This window comes from Zootermopsis nevadensis, unplaced genomic scaffold, assembly GCF_977971745.1.
Source record: "Zootermopsis nevadensis isolate Lab colony 2312 unplaced genomic scaffold, Znev_1.0 Znev_ptg000007l, whole genome shotgun sequence".
Classification (NCBI taxonomy): Eukaryota; Metazoa; Arthropoda; class Insecta; order Blattodea; family Termopsidae; genus Zootermopsis; species Zootermopsis nevadensis.
In genome coordinates this window covers 5,206,169-5,233,798 of record NW_028259139.1, presented here as the reverse complement: position 1 = coordinate 5,233,798, position 27,630 = coordinate 5,206,169, and the positions used below count along the sequence as shown (strand labels likewise).

The following is a 27,630-nucleotide window of genomic DNA, read 5'->3' as shown; positions in this document are numbered from 1 at the left end:
CGTGGGCTGCCAAGGGACGATGGCTTTATCTGAGGTAATTAGTTTCAATCTCGTCACAGGCGGCTGTAATGCAATCATTTCATTCCCAGCTACCATATTAAAATCTGAAACCTGTCTTTTGGGAGATTTTCTTCAACAAGACAGATGGAGTACGCAGACAAACTGAGAGTGTGCCAGCGATTCATAAATACAATGCAGTACAGATGCGCTCATAATAAATGGCTTCAACAAATTCTTTCATTTGGTCTATGTAGACCCTTGTTTCGCCATAGCATTTCCTCACATACAGCGCATGCAAATTTAAAGCGATAATTCCTTAGAGCGAGCAAGGCGGGGCTCCGTTCTACTCCAACAGTAACTGAATAGTCCGCCAGCCCATGTTCTGCGCTGCTATCTCCGGTGGCATGAGAAAAACAGGAGAATAAATTTTGACACCCCCCCCCCCCCCCGACCCGGTACTGGTTACGGATGGGCGAGATCGCGGTCTGCGTCCGGGGGAGGAGGCTCTCAGTACCGCGGACCGGCCATAAACCCAGGACGTATTGCCTCTGAAATGCTTCCGTGCTGTAGACTGGCAGAGTTAGGGGACGGATATCGCCTTGTCTGTTGTCGGATGTCTGTGGGCCTCTGAAAAATGAATGCACCTTCTTTGTTGCAGCGCGATACTCTACGGTTCGTATTTTTTATTCTCTCGTCACAGTTACAGATTAGAAACTGATTGGTCGAAGTATTGTGTCCGCGACATTTTCCTGACCGAAATTAATGGTCTTCATAGGAATAAAGAAAATTAGCCCGTCCTCTGGAAGACGTAGTGGAAAGATATTTTTAAGATATTCCTCGCCCATCGATTCAAGTGGTAGGGGAAGGACCCCCTCAGGCAGTCATTTCCTCCTAAATATTCTGCAGGATCTCCTTGAAATAAAAGTGAAATTCAAACTTTTCTTTCTGTTTTCACAGCGGTGGAAATATTGCTTTGAAACTTAATTGTAAAGCGAGTGGGTCTATTATAGTTACTACATGTCCGAGAATGGCTTGTTCTTTTGTTTGAGGGGACTGCTGTTTGTTTTAATCTTCAAGTTAAATGGACTCTTCAGAAGACGACAAGGGAAGAAATCCTTAGGTACATCCTCACCATTAAGGCCCCAGGGTCGCTTTGGGGTACAAAACCATTCTTCTATCTTAAGAGGTTTCGTGAAATTACGCAATTTAGTTGTTTCTTCCAGTCCGACGTCCCATGGCGGTGTCCTCCGGATGCTTCCGTTCTCTGCCTCTTTGCCAACTGCTGTGATATGAAGGAGTGATTCGGGATTTACTTTTCCCTGCTCTTATCAGATTATACAGAAATACCAACAAGTTCTGTAGTGGTGGGTGGGTGGGGGGGGGGTTACTATGCTCATGAATGTAGTCCCTACTTCACGAATTAAACTTTGGAATTATCGAAGAAATTACCGAAAGAGCGTTTTATCAGCTACGTCCAAGTTACGGAATAACTTAAAAGTGATAAGCAGTTGATTTGTCAATGACGTTGGAACAGTACTACGTTGTCTAGACTAGCCTCATTTCTAGCGTTGGTAGGGCCTTTATCCTACTTACGTTGACGCAGAGAATTATTATCAGCGTAGGCCAGAAAGTGGTATGTCACATTCAATTAAAATAACTCTTTGTTTCCTTGGCACGTCCTGATGACGTATTCTAAAGAAACTTTGCAAAGAAATAGTGATAAATCATCTCTCCTTTACGGCCAATCTGAATAGCGTAGGCATCAGACAAATGCTTGCTTATACGGACTTCGTTATAGGTTTCCATTAAACACATTTTAATTAACTTCATTTGTTCCTTCGATACACAAACTCAGTGATAATATTACGTAATATATCGCTCCGATGTTCCTTTGGTGTCTATAAATACCTGTACAGTATCCCATTGTACTCTGAATGTATCTGGAAAATGATCGATTTAGCAATCGATAGATCGAGTCGAAATACGAAATCTTGGTCCCCAAAAATTCATCATATACATATATCGTACGGAAAATGTATTTAACCATGTTGGATTCAATTTTGTATGTACCAGAAGCACTCATTAAGGACTATTCGTCATGGAGTTAGTTATTCTTTCTGATCTGTGACATTGACATCTGTCGTGTTCAAACCCACAGAATCTTCAGCATTAACGTTCTATGTCCTTATAGGGTGCATCACTTCGGCTGTCGCTCGCCCCTTGGAACAGGACACAATAAGTATTCAAACAATCGAACCCACAGCGTAGGTCTGTTTTAACACTAAAAATTCAGTTGATAAAGGAATTTGAAGGCCCAACACCGTGAGCAGAAAGGGGGAAAAAATGCATCCAGTCCACTGTCACTTTCATTCAGATAACATTTTTATCTTATACGACACAGATATTTTGTTGTTTCGTGCTAAGAATACCAAGTGCTCTGTTTCCTCGACAATAAATTTCATGCTTCGACACCACGCACACTAAAATATCCGATCTTATCATAACGACGCACACTCTGTGAAAGCGATTATCGATTCTGTTATGCAGTCGTCATGTTTTCATTCTGAAAAGGTTTCATTAGGAAAGTTGAGCAGAAAACCGTCGAATTCTTTGCTTATCAGAACGGAAATGGGTGTCATCTTACCCCCATGCCGCTCTGTATGCACGCAGATAACGATTACGTCCTCAGAAATTCAAAAGTACGAAGATTAGAATAATTTAAGATGTAATCTGAATACGTTTATGGTAATGGGGTTTCATAAAAATTAATAGTCAGACGCTCTGTAACGAAATTGTTCAATTATTTTTCAGGACACTCCATTTTGTCTCTTTCAAAAGCCATAAAACTTTGTTGAAACTGGGAGTGATTAAGCGACGCAGTTACATATCCAGGCACGACTGGAATCAGGAACCCCCCCCCCCCCAGACACACACACACACGCACTGGTTACATATGAAAGTAAAAGTTGCAACCATACTGCGAGATCCAACAATTGCATTGCGTTTCAACGCCTGGAAATTTTTATATCCTTGGTGTGGCTGTTATCAGCTAAAGGCTTTAGAGACTTGTACCTTGTAGTTTTCATCTGTGATAATTAATACGCATGGTAAGTGTAGAATAATGCCACAGAAATCGCTTCGCTAATTGGATGTTGAAAAATATGTACTTGCAGCCTACGCAGTGAAGAATTAACGAGGATGCTTTTGCAGAAGTTACTCAGAAACACTCTGACAAATCAACTTGAATCAACTCGATGGAGCGGAATCCTTCGTTACCGTTTCTTAGTACCGTGTCCCACCTTTCTCGGAATCCGATGGTTCGTTACAGAGTTCATAACATCCCACCAACATTTTTATCCGGAGCCAGATGAATTCAATATACAATCTACCCTCATCTTACCGAAGATACATTTTGATATTATCCTTCCATCTACCCCTAGGTCTTCCGAATGTACTTTTCACTTAAGGTTATCCTAGCTGTCATTTTGAACTCATTTATCATGCTCTCATATGTAATAACATGTCCAATCTCATCGTCCGTAGATTCATCTTACGGATCATGAAGCTCCTCATTATGTAATTTTCTCCAGTCTTATGTCGCCTCATCCTTCCCAGGTCCGAACACTCACAGCAGCGCCCTCTTGATGAGAGAGACGATTTTATGCACCAGCTCAGAAAAAAAAAACGAAATGTTTCGTTTCCGTTGTTTGTTTCTTTATTTATTCTTGCTTTCTATCTTCAGAGCCCCACAATTGGTTTTAAAGTGAAGAAACTGTTGTGTATAGAAGCATTTGGCGCATTTCAGAGCTAATTGTTTATAGACTGCGTCAAGCAAAGTGTGGGTCCTAGGAAAAGCTGCGTCTAATGTTTTGTTATTTGCTTTCCGGGCGTGTAGATACTTAGCCCAATTCCTCCCGTGAGGACAATTATGGGGGGGGGGGGGGGAGAGAGAGAGAGAAGATTTTTACATGTGGCCGCTAAAAACACATCTGCTCCTAACGAACCTTAATGGAACGGCGGTTAAGAATTGGCGATTTATTCTAAGAACAAAAAATTCGTTTCATAATCTTGGTGAGTTCTCGCCAGTGAGTAACGAGAAAAATAAATATGTCTTAGGCGTCTGACGTTCTACCATAAACCCATGAAATGGGCGGGGTATGTAGAACGCGCAAAATACATGTTTAAAATCCTAAAGGAAAAAGATTGCCTGGAAGACGTGATTGTAGATGGGAGGACAGTGTTAGAACGAATTGAGGCAGTGATTAGCATTCCTGTTTCGCATTTGTGTTGTCCGGTATTCGAACCTCAGGCAGGGCATTGGCAAGCGACGTTTCTTCGCTGGTCACGTTTTAGGGTAAACGATGTGTTAAGTCTCCATTTGAAGGATTTTGGTTGATTTTTGTCTTGGTTCCGCCTAGGTAACACACAGAACGGCAACAGTGATTTTGTTGACGGAAATCCTGGTGAGATGTCAAGTAATATAATCAGGCGTACATATGAAGATGTTATTGAAAGAATATCGAAGGAATAGTGTTAATGTAGGAAGTGGATTGGCGGGTTTTGTGATCACAGTAATGAACATTCAGGTCCTTTGAAAAAAATAGTTTTCTTGGGCGGCTGAGGGACTATCAGGGTTTCGTACCAGGCGTGAATGGATACTCTGGCTGGGTGGTTCCGTGTGAAATTCTGTCCGAAATGCACTTTGCACAGTTGTTACAGACTCTGTCTCAGAACACTCCTCTAATTCCTCTGTTGTGGGGGGTAGCCATTTTCAAAGGTAGTGGCATCTAGAGAAGGCGAGAGACAACAACAACAACAACAGTCACCCGGGTCATTTGAAACAGAACTTTGAGGGTTTTTCTGTCGACTGGTGTGGGTGTGAAGATTTATTTTCCGCATAATTTTGAAAGTATGAAGTCCTTTTATGTTCACTCTGCATGGACATTCTGTTTGAATAAACTGTCCTTATAGAAAACATGTCCACTTGGTTACAGCGTTACAAACATTAGACCCGCTTCACAGGTCGCTCGAGTGTGGAAATCAAATCGGCTGGTTGCATCGAGTAGAATCGACATTCTAATGAAAATATTCTCTTGGAGGGCACTGGGGTTGCGAAAATATTATCCCACAGTGAGATCAGCGTGAAGTTCGTTCAACTCTTGAACGTCAATTGCTTTTTGAAGCTGGACCGTTGCAGGCTGACATCAAAGTGAAATAATTTTGACATCCTCCTCACATCTCAGTTGTTTTCATAAATTCTTCTCGTATTACCAACGGAACGGTTTAATAAGTCACTAAATTTATTTTTATTCCCTTAGGCAACACCTCGCAGTTGCCACAGAGAAGCGATTTGATATGAAATTCATTAACTGCTGGTGTCCACGAGCTCTTTCGACGTCATCTTACGGGAACAATGTAGTAAATTACGTATTTTCTCTGACATTCTTTTAAAGGCTTAGTAAGAACATCGTATTCGCTGCGGGTTCTTAGTTTTGGGCATGTTCACGTTTTATAAAAGCGAGTCATTGTGAAAACTGAAACTTTTCACGAAGTTTTTTGCTGTATTGACAAGAACTGAAATGGCGCGACTTGCCGCTTTGAATTTTGACTACGGCATGTTAACCGCTTAACATTAGTGTCTGCAAGATTGGATCGTTTACAACCTTAAAAGGACGGCAATTTTTTTTTTGTATTATTTGTGTTTGCCTTCGCTGGAGGTGTCTGTGACCCCTTTAAGAGGGCTACTTTAGCGGCCTATGAGTCCGCCCACACGAAATTCGTGTTCGTACGTCAACAATCGATATTATGGTCCATAAAACAAGGTGTGGTGCAGGATCAGTCCGTCCAATTTTAATGTCGCTGTTGTAACGCAGTCAGGCACGACTGGATTCCAGTCGCCTACCTTCGTCTGTGACGTCGTCCATTTTGGATGTGTATAGAAATTAGTCATTTACTCTTATGCGTGGTTCGTATCATTGTAAACACGTACCTGTTGAACGCCGTTTTATAATTAAGGGACATGCAAGGATTTGTTTCTTTGCAGCCTCAAACTTTCCAAGATGAAATTTATAATTTTTTTACTGGCGTATATCTTGAACGACAATTAAAAACAGGAGATCTCAGATTATCATAGCGGTGAATATGTTGGTCTTCTGGATTGTAACGCAGTGAAGCAGTTACCGACGTTTCGGAGGAAGATGAAAGCAGCGCGTTACCCCGAAACGCTAGTGTCTCTTCCAAGTCCGCGCAGCGTTACAACCCACAAGACAAACATCGACCTACAAATATGGCGACGGTCTCCAACGGCTTGGATAAATGAACATCTTCTTTTGCTGTGCTTCGACACAAAATAAAGATGCATCAGGAACGCGTCAGACGGACCGCGTCGTACAATTAATGGACTCCGTAGACTACTTTATAGTTTGGAAAAAGTTTGTCAGAGAATTTTAAATCAGAATGCATATAGGATAAAATATTGATCTGAAACTAGAAAGACAGAGAGGCAAGTATCCTTTAGAGGTAGGGCAGTCGCGATTTATGCTTTAGTGGGTTTGCAAGCGAAGCTTCATTTATCCCGGCTTATATTCAAATGGGCATCGAGCATCATTGCCAGTTTATGACTACTGTTAAGCGTGGCCATGAATTTGTTTTCTTTTCAAGAGGTTTAGTAGGTCTGGAGCTTTTATCTGTGTTACAGCGGAGAAAATGTCCTTGATCCTTACGAAGATAAAGCCATAACCACACGGCTGTAAGCCTGCCATTTCACGAACATATTCGACGATCAAAGCACGCTTTCAGTGGCACAGACACACCACTGCAGTTGGCAGCAGTGTTCGGAGATTGTTAACATGTCAGCGTACCATGACTACAGAAGAACTCTGCGCCCTTTAGATTTTTTTAAAGTCATTCAGAAGCAAAGCTAAAATTATGCTCTCTGATGTCTGCATGCTTGAACGTTAAGACCAGCAGACGTTAATAATACAGAGAACATTAACTTCTTTTAATCCTCGGCTCTTCCGCCAAGTCTTAATTTATCCGGAACGCTTTCAAAATTAGCCCTAATAAGCATAATGCGTATTATTTATGGCACTTTAAAATTAACGAGACGTGTAAATGCGCTATGTGAACATGTGTAATTTGTTTCGTCTAAAATATCAGGCGTAATTCTGAGAATAAACAATATTTTGCATGTGTTTACTAAAGTACGTGAGAAGTGTCATTGTGTAACTTATCACAGCGGTCTACGGAAAGGGCGCTGTTCCTAGTGACGTCACGAATCATCGCTGAACTACGTGGCCTAGTGGATGAATTTTAACAAACTTAAGATTTTTATTAAAGTTCGATGTCACTTTGGTGTAAAATGAAGTATCTGCGTTGTCACGCGCAAAGCAGTTCTTCAAAAAAACTGATTAGTTAACAAGTTTTGACAGTGAGAAGGGCGGGTGTTTTGAAAGAAAGGAATTCGCCAGAAAACGTAGAACGTGTTCAACAACCATCGGCTCCTTGTCCAGGAAAACGTCCAAGGTTCTCAGTTGCGGTCATCAACATTACATAGACAGTGTACTCCCCCTTCCTGCCATTAAACGACGTTCATTTATTCTTCCTTTCAGCAGTTACCTACTTTTGAAGAAACAGTGTGAAGGCGATGGAGTTACTCACTGACCTGGGTCAGGATGAGTCCCGGTGGCGGACTCTTGCGAACACGTAACGAGGTGTGTCTTGGCAATCACTCCGCTCCTACGGAGATAACATTTTTCTTACATTTCGCATTGAATTTGGTGTTTGGTGCCCGTACTTTGCTACTTCTGCTACTCAATCCACTCGTACTTAGCTCTTTCTTTTGTTGTCTTCGTTTCTCCTTCCGTGAGGCATTAAAGGCCTCGTTTAAGACTTCGTAGTGTGTTTTCTTCTCGTAATGTCGAAGTCTAGTTTCAGATCCTCAAAACAATGTGAGTGCAAGAGCCATTTCTCACAAAATCATGCTTCTTTACCTTCATTCATTTGTTTTCATTCTGGAGTAGAATTAAAAAAATCACTTTCTCAGAACTTCACAACATGATTCATACAGACATTTTCATTAGATCTGAAATTTAAGTTTCTCATCGTGTCATATGAAGATGACCACAAGCTTGTGTGAATATTTAGGAATCTGGTCCGTACCGCAAAGAAAACACATCTCTTCACCATTACAGAGATCAACTGGTTAACGCTGTTTACAGCGAGAATCATACGATACACATAAATACTAGATGAAATGTCATTTTGCGTTCTTTGCACGAAATGCAGAGCGAGAATCCATTATGGCTTGTTCGTATCTGTCCGTCCGTCTTTCCAGTCGATTCAACTCGAGAACCACTTGACGGATTTCGATTAAATTCGATGTGGAGGTTGTGCTATTCTGCTCGACCTCGGCAACGTATTTTTCGAAAATCCTACGAGCTGTGATAACAAAATGACGGATGAGGAAAGCCGTGAGGTAGACGCTGAGGCGCGGCGATCTGGTGGCCAAAGTGGGAACGGTCGAACAATGCCGATTTAGTGCTTCTAAATGCTCGCTGCAAAGAACGGCTGAGGATATTATGTGAATTCCGGTAAGGAATGCGTTTTCCGAGCTTGTTGATTGTCGATGCAAGCGGACATAATCAGAGACACTTCTCATGTGAGATACAGAAGTAACTGATTTTAGAGCTGCTGTGAAAAATATTAGGTATTGTGACCCAGACTGGAAGGTGTCAGTACAAGGCAAGTGAGATGTACACCTGGTATTCATGATTCCATTCTCTCTTGTCTGAAGACGCCCTCGGCGCTCAGACCTCGAATCTCGCTGTCACTTGTTAGTTCTGTCACACAAGTGTCTGCTCTCTTCGATGGTTTTACGGCAGGTCGTATATTTTATGTGAAATGCTAGGAATACGGTGCTCGGCTGCGTAATGATCCGACGAGAAAAAATAAAGGGAACTGATAAGGAAATTTATAAGGAAAACGTTCGCCGGAACACAGCTGGGTTTCGTAAAGACATGAATGTAGGTCATCACATCCAGAACAGTTCTCAGGCCTCTTCTGTCTTATGGACACTAATCTCTCTCTCTCTCTCTCTCTCTCTCTCTCTCTCTCTCTCTCTCTCTCTCTCTCTCACTGAGAGTAAAGCGTCGGAAGCTTGTAGCTGGTTACTTCCATCCATCTTGTAGGTACGAAATCTGCACGTTAATTGCGTGTTACTGAAATGTAACATTGAATTTATCTTCATCTTATCGAATGAGTGTCTTTGTGTACATTTGCCTTCGAAAGCAAGCTGAGAGATTCTGAGATAATTCTGGTAGTTTCTGGAAAGGAGACAGGCAAATATGACATGTTGAGTGGGACAGTTGTCGTTTAATATACATCTTTAAATTTAAACCTGCTGTGTGATGGTCGGACATATTTTTTCTCGAATGAGCAGCTCTAAAAGCATAATTAGGCATATATGCTTTCATTTGTATGCAGAGAAAGCGAAATTTTTCCTTACTTTCGTTGGCATTGAGTTTTATTGAAGGCAATTGCGGTAGATGGACGTCGCTTCGTGTAGAAGGCTGTGTTCGTCTTTGTTTTCTCTAAAAGCTTTGTGAAAGGTTAGGTTAGGCTTAATTATTGTGCGTTGTTTCCATCTGTGTACACGAAATGAGCTCGTGTTGGCTTATATAGTTTGATGTGTCTGTCTGCGTGTTTCAACTCGAGAACCACTGAACGGATTATGATGAAATTTGGTATAGTGGCTAACCCAGACTCGTAATTTACTAAAATGGGTAATAAAAACATGACGAACTTTTAAGATGGAAGCGAGGGTAGCGCCACTCTGTCTAGGTTCCTGAAATGGTGTTTGGTAATTGACGTTGAAAAACTATGCAGATAATTCCCTGTACAATGTAAACCAACAGAACGACGGCTCTTATGAACTTAACTTGGACGCGGCTTGGGACAACGCCGGAGTAGGATCTGTAATTTATTACGGTCTAATATTTCGGCTAAGAGCAGTGGCAGTGCGAATCTATGTTTCTCCAATAAGTTCGCGTCTAACAACCAATCTACACGACGCCAAAAGCCGGAAGAACGCAGTTATCATCATGGCTCTGAAATAAATATCAGTCGCTTATTCAAAATGTAACCAATTTAGGCAGAAAGAACTTTTGTTCAACAGTGAATGAACATGGAGAAGCACGCGAAAGGTCATTAAATGCCGGGAACAACAAATCCGTTTCGGATACAACGCCGATGATCACTTGTTGATATTCGTATTAATAAAGGGTATTTCAGTGTGATTTAATTGTTGTGTTCAAAGTCCATTATATTTCTCCATTCGAGTTTCATCACCAACACTGAATTTCCATTTAAATCGGGTGCAGTGTGGTGACCGACATTTGTGTTTAGAATTAATGTGGCTGATCCTCTTTTATTACCGGAAACCTAATTCGATTTTAAGTGTGTTACAATTGTAAGTCACGTACTAAAGCTGTCTGATTATAAATGTGCACAGTCGATCAGACCTCACAACAGGTCGATTGTAGCTAATTTCAGAATATCATTCAAAATTTATGCTCCACTTTGTCATTAAACCGTCAGGATTGTTGACCGCAATATGCTGTCTTAAATATTGTGCGTCTACAGTCAATTTGCTTTTAAATGCCATTAATATTAACAATACCAAATTTCCATTTGAATCCCAGTTAGAACGTGTTTCCCGAAATAAATTATCCATTTTGTAAAAAAAACTTAATATTGAAAAATGCTTGAGATTGGCCCTGTTTCCTCTAGTTGCTCCACAGGTTACCAGTTCGAAACTAGGCCGGGTTTCAGCCTGCAGTGATAGATGTTTCGTGGTTTTCCTCAGTATCTGATGAGATAATACCTTGCATGCTTGTCTGTCTGCCTGTGTAATTATCTTTATTTCCTTGCGTTATATTTTTCTTTAATGCCTTTGTTTAGTTTTTATCTTAAATTATAAAAAAGAAGTTTGTGATGAAACTCTGTTCAGAGCACGCAGATATAAGGAGGAAAAAGACACGTGTGTTCTCATCAGCATTAAATACAAACCCTCCTAATTAACACTGTTCGCGTTTGTAGTCGAACCCGTTCAGTCCCTCGGGTAATGAAACCATTCGTAGGATTGAATATAAAATTACAGGACCGATTGTATTCTGTAGTAGAAGCTTTAAATTGCGTTGAATTCACCTCTGGTGTCATTAGTGGCGGATGATGCTGCAGTTATTCCTGGAAATTCGCCCCTAATAACCAGAACTGAAACATTTGTGAAATCCGCGTAGTAATGTCACACAGCTGCATGCGATAGAAGTTTGGGGAAGTCGCAGTACAATTAGCTAGCCTGCTTTGAAATGACTTACTGCTTTCGGAGAGCGTTTACCTCATTATCATATCCGTAACGGTTGAACCAGTGAACGACCATCCCGTGTTTTGAATTCGTTGTTCCTTATTTTGAACGTCTCGTTTAACCAGCACAGTTGAGTCGAATACACACGCAAGAATTAATTGATAAGTCAAGAAATTAATACTGCGCTGAAATCCGTTTATATTGATCGCATTTTCCACCTTTTCTTTTGAGGTTCTCGATGGTACAGAGTTGCCCTTTCTAAACGTGATCTCCCGGGGGGGGGGGGGGGGGGGAGTGCCTGTTCGCCTCGCAGTTGCACGCCTGATCCAGTTACATTAATCGGTATTATAGATCCTTACTGGCGATCGAGAGGTCCGTGCGGCCTAATTGCTGTTGAAGGCCCGCGTTTTGTTACCATGAAAATGAAGTACACAGGAGACATTCAACATGCGGGTTATAATTGACGAGAAACTGCAAAGTAACAACGTGACTGCTTTGAAACGAGTTCTGATCGTAAGTAAATTGATATGTAAATGACATTGATTTTGTGGGTTGTTCGAACTCAAGAGCTCGCAGTAAGCCAGGTGGTAAATGTTCAGGTCCTGATCCTCCATAAACCTAAAATGCACTGCGCTAATACGCCTTCTTCTTCTGCAGTGCCGCCAATATAAAATTAAGGATATTTACGGGGGCTGGGAACGTAGCATGAATCTCGAAAGGGGGTCATATGGAAGTCAGAAACTAACATGGGAAATAATTTTTTACAACGGTTTTTGTGTAGCGCTGTACTATTAATTCGCCTGGCTCGGTGCCAGTGACATCCACTTGTTAAAGAGATGCTAAAAATTTATTTTAGTGTTAGATCGTTATGTATTATTAATTTATAGATATATAATTATTGTACGGTTATTTAGCCACACATTGGCACGTGGACGCTAAATCTGGGCTGGAAGGACATTGCTGGAGTATGAAGATGCTGAAGAAGACAACTGGAATAGAATTGCTAAGGCATCAGCTCGAAGCTCAGTCACGGCGCTTATGTAAAGTGGTTTGCTCTGTCACGGGATAGAAATTGGTACATGAAAGAATGAACGTAGCAGCAGCTACAGAATGAAATGCCGATATTATGAAACAACAGACCGTGCCAACTTCCGAAGCTTCGTTTTAAAACTGCTGGCGAGATTACGTTCTAGGCCGAAGGACCGTGTAAACATCGAAGTTTGTCCTTCAATTCGCCGCCGTGTGCAGAGCACAGAGCCCCTTCTTGAACGCAGCAGCGAACAGCAAACCCGCGATGTGTGAAGGTAAGACCTCGTGGGTAAAGCGAGGTTAGGACATCCAAAGACGCTTGAAACACGATTTTAGAATACATTTGTGTCGGCGTTTCTGGCTGAAAGTCGTCAGGGTGATCGAACGCGTTGGCAACAAGCAGTTCCAAAACTTGCGAGAAATACAGTTGAAGATTGGTCTCAAACTTGGGAGAAATTAATTACGCTGTTGAAGAAGTCTTCAGAAATTTTATGCAATTATTTGATGATAAATGACGCATAACATAATTAAAAATATTGATGCAAACACGATACAATTTTGAACTTTCTTATTGGCTACGTAAGGAGTGCTTGTGAACAAATCGATTGCTCCGACACTAAGATGCGTTTCTTTGCCGTTTCATTCGGTTGTTTTATGGCGTAGCAGCGGATGGCGTTCAGAATCGTGGAATGGCTGAACCCTGGAAGAGTGTCCAGCAAACATTTCGACGGCTTCCTCCTTTCCTGTACGCCTCGCCACACACACGGACGGAGTGACCTGACGTGCAGAACTTACCTCAGTCAGAATGCTGACCGCGGTTGATACTGAACGTGGACATCGAAAACTGAGTGGTGTTGAGTTTATTGCGTGCACGCCACAATGGAAGTTAACGAACTACACTCAAGTTGCTTGCAACCTGATAATTAAGAACATCACTGAATGAGGCAGTAATTTCCTCATCATGCCAGCATTTACTTGTGACCTTCGAGCAACAGAACGGTGTTTGACGTTCATCGTCCGTATTCGGTAATTTCAACCTTGAAACTTTTCGGGGGGGGGGGGGGGGGCAAATGCCGTGACGCCGCCTCTGGACACGGCGAAATGAGGCACTAACTCTTATGCAACCCTTTTATGACCCCCCTGTGTTTAAGTTTCAAACGAGCGTCGCTGTTAAGAGGACATAAATCACGCTTCTTTTTCGGGAGGACGTGTCCTGGACCGGAGACCGGCTGTCCTGATTCAGACTTCCGGGGGTTCTGCCCTTGCAGACTTCCGAAATGTCAGCGAGGGCTTCAGTTCACACTACAAAAACACGCGTTGACATGTGATCATATTCGTTATAACAGGAACGGATTTGTTGTTCAGGAATTTACATCGAAACTTGTTCTTATTAAGCTGTCTGACCCATAATTTTATGGTTTTCATGCAACTGTTTCATAAAAGGAACGCGTTTGAAGAGAAGGTTTTTTTAAATTAAATTTGCTGTTATAAATGTCTGGCGAATTCAGTTTTGGTCAGTGACGGACACACAACAGTCTACTTTACGAAATACTCACGACAAACTTTCTGTAAATTTGTACACGACATGAAACACAACTCGTCAACGTCAACAATTTTAAATTCAGACTTTTTTTAGTTATTTAAAGTGTTGGAAGAAATATCACGTGTCCAGGTGTAAGCTAGCGGAAGATTTTAAGGAACTTGTAATTTATTTATTCATAACATAAAAAGGATGCTCTTGAGTAAAAGTCAAAATATTTCCGCTGTTGTAAACTGCTCTGTCAGTAACACAACAGCAAAGGGAACCTTCAAATGAAAATCTGATGTAAGAGTTATTAAAGAAAGGTTAATAGTTAATGTGGATCAGCCAGCAAACTTACATTGTATTGACTTCTTTATGAGCATTTAAAAAAATTAATACTGCCCTATCACCATAAAACCAGGTGTCAAAATGGCGATTAGTCTCACACTGACTTGTATTTGTGAATTAACTCGGTTCAAATGTAATTTAATTTCATTACTGGCTTATCTGCAACAAGCTATCCTTCGTGCATTCACTTCCCGCTTTATCGATGGTCTGACACGCGGTAAAATATGACCCTATTAATAACGCTTCATAATCTGATGCAGTGATTATGATGATTTGACATTTTTGTTGGGCCCGAAATGGAAGATTCCTCCGAAATGAAAATGGGACACGGTCGTCAACAACAGAGCTAAAAGAGGTTGTCCTGCAAAACAACGTGTTAGTTAACAGCACACCAATCCGTATAAATAGGCAATGTTCCCGTCGAAAGTAAGCCGACGATCGTTGAAACCACATAATTTATTTCAGGAATATATATATATATATATATATATATATATATATATATATATATATATATATTGATCTTACATACTAAAATAAGAATTGTGGTATCTCCATTATTCACTTATAAAACACTTTCTTTTCTTGAATACTTTAGTTTTACAAGATTTTGGATGGAGAAGAACACAAAACAAACAAACAAACAGGCATGCTCTACAATAGTACTACGTAGTCTCTCACTGTTGGCAAGAAACTCGGTAGTCTGTGCCAAAAGAGAATCTTTTGAATGAAACGGTGCGTCAATCTTGGCCCATTATACACCAGGTACATTAGTTTGTAATAGGTACAATAATATAGAAAGTCTGTTCGTCTGTCTGTCTGTCCATCGTTATTTTCAGTCTAAGAGGTCGTGCTGCTATCTATCAGTTATAGTATGAACTACTTGATTTTTTAAATTACAATGATGATTATTAAGTGATAATCTGATAATTTTGTTACATGATTATTTAATTATGCTGGTTTTTATTAGCTGATGTTTTGATGAAAATTATGATATATTATTAATTATGATTTGATGACTGACGAATATGATGATTATATATTACACTAGATTGTATTATTACATAATTTTATATTTGTTTCGTGTATCGACCAACATCTAATATTTCTATGTTCTTTAGTAACTAGAGTAAAAGACAGTGAATCACAATATTTCACACACGAATGCCATGCATTAATTGCAAGGAATGTATTATACTTCCTGTGAATTATTTATTTATTTATTTAGTGTTCTGTCTGACGACAGGTCCATATGAACAGGATTCTTCCATCCTTTTCTCGGACTGGGACCTGTTCATATACGTTCTTGGCAGATGATCCAAAAGTGGTTTGCCATTGCCTTCTTCTGTGTGTGAATGGAGTAATTGTTGGGATGCCACGGATGAAAACTCCGTGTTGCCTAGACCACGGCCTTGCCCAACACAAGTTATAAATTCGGGCACCGCCGGGAATCGAACCCGAGACCCAGTATTACAAGCAATAAGCAGTAGGAAATTTGAAATGGGTTTTGCACAGTTGTGTACTTCGGGATGCAGAGTAACTATCTGGCGACATATTTCGACACGGTTACTTGCTTTTACTCCTGTACACATTAGCTTGTATGCTTATGTATCCTCTTATTTTAATGTACCTGAAATTTTTACCCAGTTTCCAATTCCTGACCTTAGATACGTTGTTGTGAAAACGGATACCATTATGACAGCCGAACGCAGGCATTAATTCCTAGAAGGAAGCGCGTGTATTGTTTTTTCTTCAGCAAGTTACTCTAACGGTCTACCGAAGTAGGTCACGTGAAGTGCTCTCTTAGTGAAGGATGCGGGGTATAAGAATATATGAATAGCGCTCTTATGGAACTTCTAGGCAGTGCTCTTAATCCAAATTGGGCTCAGCTGACAGGTCCGCGGGGAACGGTTCTGAACGACTTTGTTTTTCGACTTCGTCTCTCCTCGTCCTGATCAGGCTACAAACGAAAACACTTGCCCTCTGCAAATCGTCCATTTGCTTCCAGGCTCTTTATTTATAATTTCATGGCCGACTTTTTCAGATTCGGCTATTTTCGGTGTTACAAAATTGTACAGACACACCTGAAATTCATTGGGGGCAGTTTTGAAAATATCACCCAGCAGCCACCTTTATAGAGACAAACAATATATCGATAAAACAGAAAAGTCGATTACATTCTGGTGAAGTTTTGTAATGTTGATCGAGGGACACATTGTATATATCCTCCAGTAGCAGCTGAGCCAAGAGTAACACGAGAAAAGCACTTAAATATTACGTACATGCAGTACATCAACTGAATTAAGAATGCCAGTAAGACACAACGTATGTGGTAGTCAGTGTTTAAAATTAAAAAGGTTAAGATTGTGTTAATCAGGGTCATGATGTTAATCAATAACTTCAGAGTTACATCAGGGCGATAAGACGATGGAGGCAGCAAGGGCCTCTGAAACGTCGGTGAACTTCCGCCAGACTACGCGGCGCAACAGCCCAGAAGACAGCCATCTTCTGCAAGTACAGCTGTTTGACATTTGTGTGTATGACGTTTCGGCCAATATTACCCCATTATTGATCATCTGGTGTAAATGATCGAACTCGTAATGAAAGGGGGGGGGGGGTAAGACCCTTTGACTGTTCAAAGGACAGCTGTGGCAGCTTGAATGCTGTCGCCTGCAACTTCCACGAGTGTGTCGGCGTATTAATCTAACATTGATGTACTGTTCATTCATTCGGATCACCGCGGCGAAGGAGCTATTGCTCTTAGACAGTTGAATGTCGCGAAGATAATTTATTGAGGTCTTGCGCCCCTGTACAGTCATTTTCGAAACGCGTGGGACTGAAATAGCTAGCTATTGCTGGGACGTTGAGTGAAGTGAGTCGTGCAACATAATGCTAGGAAAATTTGTTCGCAAACATTAAAATGGATACCAAAACTTTCGAACAATCAGGCGCTCGCTGACAGCCTTCCTACGAAATAATAAATAAAAACATGAAATGTTTTTAAAATGTCTTAATGGGTAAAATGGTAACACTGCCCAACATTACAGTGGTTATTAAACCAAATAAATTTTTTGGGAACGGAAAGTTTTCTGTATGAAATAGATAAGAATTGCCTACAACATTTTGGTTAATAATCATGAAGCGAATTGAGCACTGCGAGAGATATTTTAGATGGGAGGATAATATTAAAATGGATGTTAGAGAACTGGGGTTGAAGGTGTGGACTGTGTCTGATTGCTGGTCTTTATGGACAGAGTGATGGACCTTCAGGTACCATTGAAGCTGTACCACCTGAGTCCTGCTTTCTCGAAGAGCACTCTGTATTACGGAGTAAATTGCTTCGGTCAGACAGTTATCGTATTTGCTCGTCGTTTCTGTTTCGTGCTCGAGAGGTCTCGGGTTGAAATATGGGACCCGAAACCTGATATTCCGACTGAGGTATTTTAGTGATTTTCAGGCAAATTCTGGGGTAATTCCGTAAATCAGGCTACGACCACTTCGTTTCTAATTAATTTTTGTTAATCATCCTCTCATTCCACGCTATAAGCCTGTGTCACTGAGAACGTCGTTAAATAAACCACAAATGAGCGTGTAATACATTCGCTCTGCAGTTGAACGAACAGCAGAGCTTCGTACCTGCTGTTTTATTTTGAATCCTTCGTCTGTTTCCTCCTGTTCAGTGCTTTCGTAATTCTCTTTCTTTGTTCCTTCATTGCTGTGCCTCGTGAGATCAGTCGTCCCGTGAACTGCGTCACAGCCTAAATACCTCATTTGTGGGCCTCGTTGTGTTTATGATGTTTTAATTAAAATTCAGTGCGTTAATGAAGTAAGATTCAGGCAGCCATTGGACTGTAACATTTCTTAGTGAGTCAAGTTTTGGCTTTCCGCCTAATGCTTTGTAATTGAATTTTGATGCTTTTGATTTCACATGAAGATAATTAAATATTATTTGTACTTTATTTAACGACGCTCTCATTATCTCAAAATATGGCGTCAAATTATAGAATGATTAATGAATAGGGAATTGGAAAGGATTCGGAAGAAAGTCATAGTAGCCTAATTTAAGGTACTGTCCCGGTCTTTGCCTGGCAAGACTGAGGAAAATTAGAATTCTGTCTGGATACTTGTCTTCGGCACGATATTTAAACCCGGGTACCTCAAAAATTCAAAGCAGAGCTGATAATCACCCGACCTCGAAGTTAGATTAATGATCATTAAATTTTAATACTTCCTTTGTTAACATTTATTCAAAACTGTTTAGTTTTTGATTTAAGGTATCGTTTAATGCTGATTTGACTCAGACGATAGGGTGTGTTACGGAAACAAGTAACAAATTTCTTATTTGAGACTCGTATCTTTGTATGTGTGTGTGAATTTGATGCGATATCGAATTAACAGTCGATGTTTCGGAACCTTGAGTAGCCCACTAACACTGCCACAAGGATTACTTTCTGTTTGTACGATGGCTGAATTTCGGATCACTAATGCGTCGTCGAAACTCTCTCCCGCCATCTTGTCTTTATCTTTCTTCGGTCTGTGGTGGACATGTGGCTGATTTACATCTCAGCGTGAAGCCTCTGGGATCGCAAAGAGTTCCCAGAGGCTTCACGGATCACCTAGTTCACCGCCATTACTTAATCATCGCTTCTCCTTCTTCCACCAGATACCAGTTTCATTACAGCAGGGAATGCAATGGCGCATGGAGACAATTTCCACTGAAGTCGTGCCAACGTGATGGAACGCAGATCCGAAACTTCCCTTTCCTGATTGAAGACTTTGAAACGCGGAGTGCGAAATCGCAATTCAAAAATGTGTTGCCATGTGTTACAAGGAAACGTTTGGTAGAGTTTTCGCAAATTGTTTTAGGTATTTTATATTCGATCTGAGAAAGGAAATTTCGGGTGCGACTAGGGAAACACCTCGCCCGAGATTTTGTTGAAAAATAATAATACTATAATATAAAATAAATAGGATTTGTGGACTTCAGATGGATTCTTCTGGGTAAAGATAGGATGCAGTGTCGGGTTCTTACCAAGACGATAATTAATCTTCATATCCTACAAGGTTGTAAAATTCGTGACTAGTTGAGCAAACTTTCAGCTACTCGGGGTGGGGTGGGTGGGGGGCTTAATCCGTCGCTCGTCACTTGTCCTAACATTACATAATGCAATTTCTCCTTTCCTGTCCGAATCTGACACACACGTGTCTTACGTTAATTAGCCTATGTTCCTGTCTCCTCCCATCTTTCTGCAGTTTGTGTTATACAAATCAAACGATGATTAACGTTGCACTTCGTATTACATTCTGAGATCGTCAACTTCAGTCGCAAGAAATGCGTATTGCAGTTCGTGAATTGCGTTGTGAGGATGTTTATCTTTATGTAGAATGATTACGTACTTTCTGCTTGGTGAATGGTTAAGAAGACTTAATACTTTTATAACAAAGTTATTGTTAAGCACAAGATCATACATTACAGGGCTAATACTGTGGAATAGCACATGTAAAATAACACAATGTTTACGTATTATTATGTAGGCCTAAGGTAAATCATATTATTTTCGTCTTACGATGACAACGCTCATGCTGTCTGCAAGCCTTTGATGGATTTAAAATTTCCAAATGCGTGTCGTAACTCACCTAAGCCACCACCAGACCCAGTCAGCCACAGATGTTCTTCTTCCTGCCCTGGACTTAGGATGGTAAGATGCAGACATTCCGCGTAATAGCAACATACATTTTCGGAATCGACGTTACTTTTCAACAAATACTTTTTCACATTCGCTGTTCTTCATTAAACAGTAGAGCAACGGAACGTATTGAGCGTTTCGTCTTTCAACGGAGCTTGAAACATCTGAGTCACACCGCATAATTTCCGGCTGAACCTAACCTAACCTTACACATTGCACTTCGGGATAGAAACAAGGCTAAAGTTTATTCTTTGAATAAAAGTATCCGACTGCACCTAGGTCACGTGTTGAAATTTAAGTTCCGGTGATTAGTTGAATGTTTACGACATTATATTTAATATCTGGATTTAGAAAGATTTAACAATTTCAATAAAAATATCATACCTTAAAATGTAAATAAAAAAATATTCTGCAAAAATATAGGTACCCTCAGAGTCACGAAATGATGACCACTACATGATTATTGTTAGTAAAATTTTGCTATTTGAGACTCATTCCTTTTACTAAAAATTGTTTTTCTAAACTTCAGTTTAGTTTACAATTTGATTGTCAGTGTTTAGTTAAAAATTTGTGACATCATATTACAATATCAATAGAATTTTAATAATCGAATGTAAAAGTAATTTTGAATGCGTTACGTTATCAAAACAATTCGAACGTAAGATGTATCCTGTTTAATACCATCAGAATCAACAGATGATTTATCACCAGAAAAGTAATTACGTTTTAATGCTGTGCATTAACACTGGGGAGCTATTTGTGACCCAGTTTCTGTAGTTACAGTGATTTATAGCAATCTACCTGAGTGATTACAGACCAGGGTATGATTTAACCCAGTTTTTAACTGAAATTTTGTAGTAATTATAAATGTTATTAGCAATGATGAGTTTATGATAATTTCTGTCATCTCTGAAAGACACTAATAATAAACACTTTTTTCCGTGAAGTCAGAATGAGATAGATTCTTAGAGTTCTGAATTGTTTAAAATAATAACAAGCACAGAATTTGAAACAGATTATCTCTTTTATAACTACTGCATAAATCAAGTCGTGTAAACGGTTTCAGACATGTTTATTGACCAAATCGTAAACTAAAACGGACGTGAGCCGAGACTGAGTAGCTTAGAATCGACGCGTGAAGTTCGTCCTATCTGCAGCCGTCACGACGCCGAACTGTAGCAGAGAGCGTCGGTAGACGCCTGGATACGTGTTGAACCGCGTCCCGTAAGGCGCATGTGCCAACTCTGTTAAGTACGCAAATGTTTATAGCGCTACCATATTCACGGCCTGTCTGCCATTAAGGCCTAAGACTGAAGAAGAACGTGAACATGTGGCCGCTGTAATTAGACGGGGATGAAACGACGCCTTCAACCCGCTGAGGCCCCGAAAATTCTGTGCTCTGACTGTAAATTAAGTACTCAGCAAAATGTCAGCGGTAACATAGCCGAAGGATTTAACGTTTCGACGTCATGATTTAAACTTGTGCATGTCAAACTGAAGCCCGAATATTATTTAAAAGATTCTAAAAACGTAGCTCAAACGTGAAACAAAACGCGTGTCTCTGTAACTAGTGGGAAAAGTCCGTTGAATTATAATTGCCGCGTCTTAACACAAGTTAAATGCAAAACAAACGATTCTGAAACGTCTTCTAAACGCAAATGAACATGTAAATTCTTGCATTTACATGCATACCTTCTGCTTTAGTTGCATTCTCTGACGCACTTCGGCCTAATGTCTCTTTGCAGTGACTGAGGGGGCGAAGAATAAGTGAACTTGGAAATAAACGTTTAAGGACATCGAAAAGTTGCGTTTCAGGGGCAAGTGTTCTTGAAACTCGCCTTTAAATGGCGCCACCGAGTGACTAGCATTGAAAGTTCCAGCGTTCTGATCTTGGCCCGGGGACGCGACTGGTGTTTTTCATCGTTTTTCTTCTCAGTCACTTCAGGCAGATGCCTGGGAAACGCCAAAATACGCCCGCGTGTTGGCTGATTAGATATATATTGTATTTTTACAGTTTTGCAGTTCTATTAGCCCTTGAACCTGAAGGTATGACCTACGTTGTGCCCTTCCGTTCTCTGTCTCATCCCCGAAAGCAGAGAAGTTCCGCTCGTGCTTAGAATAAACGAACTCAGCTTAAATGCTGTACATGGAACTCGTGTTTCTTTGTCGCGGTGCCAAAATTATTACGGGTTGGTTAGTGCTGACCGTCTTGAATACGAACGTTGGGGGGGGGGGGGGTGTTAGGCGTTTATTACCCGGCAGCAGTCAGCTCCGAAACACTGCCCGCATAGCAGAAGAGCTTCTTCCTCGCCGTAAAAAAGTTGCAGTTTCGCTGGCGGCCGGGAACTGAAGAAGCGAAGTTTTGATGTTGTATTGGCTTAGCCTTGTCAGAACAAAGGTCTTCGCAGATGGCCGTCTTCTTGGTTGTGGCGCCGTGTAGTTTGGTAGAAGTTCACCGATGTTTCAGAAGACCTCGCTACTTCCATCATCAGGGCGATCTTCGGAAGCAACTGCCGTGAAAAACTAAAGTCCTACAAAGGCCCACACACTCAACTGTCCCATTTAAGAATTACGTAAAATCTGCATCCCCAAAAGTAACTTAATTTGTTTCAGATGTTTTGGTCAGAAGTTGGCGTCTCTTCTGTCCCGAAGTCTGCGCACTGTTAACGGTACCAGTAGAACAATTTGTTTCTAATTGGTCGTCAGTCTGAGTCATGAAGGACGCGTGAATCTGTTTCTATTCGACCATTCTCTTGCGGATTTTATTCTCGAGTAATTTACCTTTTCCCATGCAAAAGGACACGGTGGCTCTCGGATCCGCTCGTGTACCTGGCTTTGTTCACTCATGTATATTTCTGCTTTCAAAGATGCAAGATTCACATCGTGGGCCCGGATATTAATCGAAGAGAAAGTGCGTTAGATACGGCACTCCGTTTCCGGTCTAATTTCCACAAGACAGATTTGCACTGCGTTGTATCAGCCAGATATACCACAAAATAATCGCTCCATCGTAACTGTTGGCATGGAAACAATATTTCAACCAGGATATGTAGGCGTGTTTGTGTATTGACTTGTCTGTCTTCATACGAAATTTCACAAATGCTTTTTTCTAGTCATTCGTTGTTATGACTATCGCGCTGACAGCAAGTTTTATGTCATGTTCAAATAACATAAGGAAGGAAATTGGGGCAAAAGTTCATTTGCATCTCCGAGGTAATATTCAGCACCTGTAACAGTTTCTTAATGATGTATACGGAAACATAGTCTGTTTATACTAGAATCGTAATGAAACCCATGAATACATTCTGAGGGTGAAATTTCGATTTACTGAGCATTATATTATTTAGTAAACATTGTTACCACTTGAATCCAAATGGGTCTTGGCGAATTTCAGTTCAGGAAGGCGAAACTCACTTTCCAGAGTGAGGGACGGAAAATGTTCACAGTCCACAGAAACAAAGTGTTTTGGAAGAAGTTTGTTTGTTTTGAGGATTATAAATATGTATGTGGGAAAAGAAACAAAATACTTTAATAACTGCAGGCAGAAGTCACGTGAGGTTTGATGTCAGCTTGAAACTTCTGCTCGTTTCATTTCCACTAAAAGAGGGCGGGTCTGGCGGGAGAGAAAACATTTTCCATCCCATCCGAAATTGCTTTACAAACTCGGCTGTCGGTGTCGTAATAACAATGACGAATGGAACAGAAGTGCAGGAAGGTCCTCGTATGATTCACGGTTATTCGGTGGCTTCGTGGAAGCTGATCAATATTTTGCCATGTCCGATCTCTTGTTCGGGGTTTTGCTGCGCGTGAAGAGTATCATATTCTGCCGCTAGATAGCAGCAGAAGCCTGTCTGTCACGTGCGGTTGGCTGTAAGTCGCTTTGTGATAACGAAGGTTCCGTCATGAACGAAAAATATCTTTAATTTTATTTACTGGTGCAGATGTTGATAATTGATAACCTTCTTGCGGAGTGGATAATAGTTTAGACATCGGTGCCTTTCTGTCAGTTTTCAATTTGACGACGACCTGCGAACTTGATTATCCGTGCTCGATCGTTGGTTTTGTTAAGATCCATGACTTGGCTTCGTATGGGTGGCCACATTGTAAGGATCCTCCGATAAAATCTGTAGTCTTTGTAGAATTTGCATTTGGATGTTGAAGAGATTCCGATACGGACGTGGAAGGTAAAACTGCGAGTAGCTTGTTAAAATATTAATTGGGAATTAAGTTGAAAAAACACAGACTCACCCAGCTCGTTAGGTTAGCTCTCGGAAGACAGAACTCTATTGCACTGGAGCCCAACATTAAGAGATTTTCGAGATTTTTTGTCCATTGTTATGTTAGACACCCCTGACATTTGGGAACTTTAAGCCCCGTCAGAGTCACTAGCCCTGAGAAAGCTCTCGAGAGCAAGAAGAAAGCTTTAGTAAGACAAACACTGTGCCGTTGCTATTTCGAGGTCAGTCCGGCGAAATGAAGACAGAGTTTACGATTCGGACAGCTATTTCAGATAAATTCTCCTTGGAAACGGAACTACTTTAATCATTGCCCCTTCGTGGTGCAGAATAGCTGAATTACGAACGTTTCGACTTTAATCTCCGCCGCGGCGTGCGCTGAATCCTCTTCCAATTTAATTTCTCTTTTCACGAGAGGATCAAAGTGAAAGCGTAATATGGATGTCGCGCTTGTCCGTCAACTCTTACACTTGATTCATTTCCTGAAACTCTTCATAGACTTCGGTCACATTTTAATGGGACTTCTATAGAGAGAATTTTATTTTATTTTGGTCTTTATGGGTCCAGTGCAACTCCTACTTTGTGCGGACTGCGATCGACCTTTCAAAATATCCCGGCTCCCAGAGAGAAACATTAGTGTCTAAAAATACATACAAAAAAGAATGTTCACGATATATAACTTTTATTTGAAGCTATTTTTATAGGGCGTACACAGAATGAGCACAACCAGCCATGCAACTTTCAGTTCCTGCTGCAGAATTTCAAATCTAACAATTATAACATCGCAGGAAACCTCAAATGCCTATCTGCTCGATATGGAAACCAGATTTTATGCATTACCTACGTACCCAGCAGAGCAGTTCACGAAAGGAGACGGGTTGTTTCCTGACTTTTCGTTTGTAACACACGATGATTCAATATCGCCCTTCGAAATTTTGAAGGAATGGCGTATGACTATAAGCAACGTTTCATTTACAGTTTTTTTTTTACACATAAACAAGTAATCCTTTCAGAACATACAACAAGTATGAATCGTGCGGACGGACTGATATGCTCCCACTTCTGTTATCTGGTCTCTCACAATTCGAAACAAGAATTTTGCTCCGTGCCCCTCACAGTCAAGCAATTAACCCGAAACGTGACTTCTAGCCCCATGCGAGGTTTTAACTCCCCAGACGTGTGGGTCGACGGATTTCGCTATTGTCACAATCCGGTAACTTCGATACCGTCATGAACTACCACAATCCCCATGGCGACTGCCCAGGTCCGTCTTGTGTGCGAAGATATTCCTGTCTAAAAATATTTCGAAAGGCGTAGAAGTGGAATCTGATTATGATGAATCCTTATTGCTTGACCGGACGTTCTAGATCTAGACCGCTCCGGGCCTGGAATTCTGCAGTTTAAATTAACAGCTGGACAGCAGTGCTACTTTTGTTTTTCGCCTAATTTTGGCCTTGCTACGTCACAGGCTGGTCGACCCAGGTATAATTAAAGTAATGACTGTAAATGTAACTCGTTCCTTGTTAAAAGTATTTGTCCAACCGAAATTTTGCGTATGAGAAATGCATCACAATTTTGGTCAGGAACGTGAATGGAAATTTGGACGTTGGTGGAAATGTAACATTTTGTGAAATTTGAGGTTTAGCGGCGCTGAAAATGTGGTGTGGTTATGACGCCGTATTCTCTTGTGGGTGATTACTAGCATGTTGGAAGGATCTGTCGCCTCCATCCTCCGAAATATTGATGTGTAGTTTAGCCGACATATTTTCGAAAAAAAAAATACTAAAATTTGTTATAGAAATTCTTGTCCCTGTCATTACAGACGACGCCTGGTAGACGTTGCATTTATCTTGCAGTTAGCCCTAATCTGAACTAATAACCTAATCCTTGCGAATTGTGCACTTGCAGCCGGTAGGCGTAAGTGGTGGGTGTGGTTTTGTGTCTCTTGGCAGCAAACAGGGCGATTTAGAAGACGAGGAACACGAAATGTATGAGTCGAAACGCGTAATGTAACAAGACGCTTATAAAACATGGCTGTATGATGGGATAAATAATTCTGTAAATTGACAGATTGCTGGTTGTACAACCAGTTGTGGGCGTTGGAGGGGCGTCTGAACAACCTTCTCTACACTGGTATCGGGCTTAATATGGCCGAAGCTGATCGCTGTTCTCCACACAGTACCGAGGTTATGAATACGACTCATTACCTCCACTCCCCTTGCAGACTGTCCGTACCGAGTTGGGATCGGCTCTTAGTATCACGTATTTTTATAATGCTGGATAAATGGCTTATCCCTCTACTTTTCATGTTTAAAGTTGGCGCAGTGCCCACGAAGTGGGACTTAGACGTCTTCTTGGCTTTTTCTCTGTTCTGTTACCCCGAATCGTAACACAAGCATTTTCGTTCGTTACTGCCAACTCGTAAACCTGATGTGGGAAATATTCGTGCGTAATGCGTACTGAAGGTTTCGACTTGGAATGTGTAAACTCGGGCGAACTGCTTTTGTTCTGAATAATGTATGAAACACTCGTGGCGAGGATTCGTGTTCAGGAATGTTCCCTCAGTGCTGCAAAGTGCATAAAAGAAAGTCACGCTGCCTTCGGCGGGTTAGCCGAGGTAATGCAGCTGACTCGTATCCAGTTTGAATCTAGGTCGTTACAACGTTTACCCCGGTTTTACTAGATTATTCCAAATTAATTGTTAACTTTATATCAACTTCTGGGATTATTTGATGCCATTGAAAAAAAAAACAGTGTAATTTACTAAGCAAAGTGCATAAAGCATCTTCCTGCGACTCTCCGTTACAAGACAGCCATTCATGATTCTGGCACAGAACCATTACTGAAAAGAATACCGAAGAGATAGCAGTATAATATTAAAATTGATCTTACATGGCTGCCTGCAGTGTGTGAATTGCACGGAACATCGATTTTCGTTGCAACACTTTTGACATGACGGCTTCTGTTATCAGTGAATTAGTGCGGACTTTTGCCGTGCAGTGAGGCAATGCCATGAATGGATCGTTTGTTCAGGGTGGTTATTACGTCGCGTCGACTGCCTGTCATTGAAATACGATCGAAATTAACGCGAGGCGAAGAATTAGGGCAGACCGCACATGTCTGTCCGTGTATTGTTTTCAGCTCTCTGTTACGATGCTATCAGATGCAATTTCGATGGCAACGTCCTCATTTACGAGGACCGCATGAGTCGACTGGACGGCCGAGTGGAAATTGTAAATTTTTTTCGGGCGTTCCAGATAACTGACTCCTGCAAACGGGTGCTGACATCCGCGTATTTTTGAGGTCTTCCACATCTTTTCGCATCTGAAACAGAACTTGTTACGAACTTTGTTTTATTTTCTCCAATTTAAGTAAATTAACCTCAGTCGCAGAGGTTTTATTAAAAGGCAAGGAAAACTTCGTCCTTCCTCGTCAACCCACTCACAC

General features: G+C 41.0%; 2 protein-coding genes across 6 annotated transcripts in view; one reads left to right on the top strand and one right to left on the bottom strand.

Annotated features, from left to right (window-relative positions):
- Positions 1 to 21,105, bottom strand: part of LOC110829262 (pyrokinin-1 receptor-like) — a 66,914-nt gene extending 45,809 nt beyond the window's left edge. For all 4 annotated transcript variants that reach the window (XM_087344056.1, XM_087344055.1, XM_087344057.1 and 1 more), the window contains exon 1: positions 19,899 to 21,105. The gene's annotated coding sequence lies outside the window, so the exon portion shown is untranslated. The remainder of the gene's footprint in view (positions 1 to 19,898) is intronic.
- The window catches only part of LOC110829506 (uncharacterized), a 133,530-nt gene that overhangs the window by 46,784 nt on the left and 59,116 nt on the right, over positions 1 to 27,630 (top strand). The window lies entirely within an intron of this gene.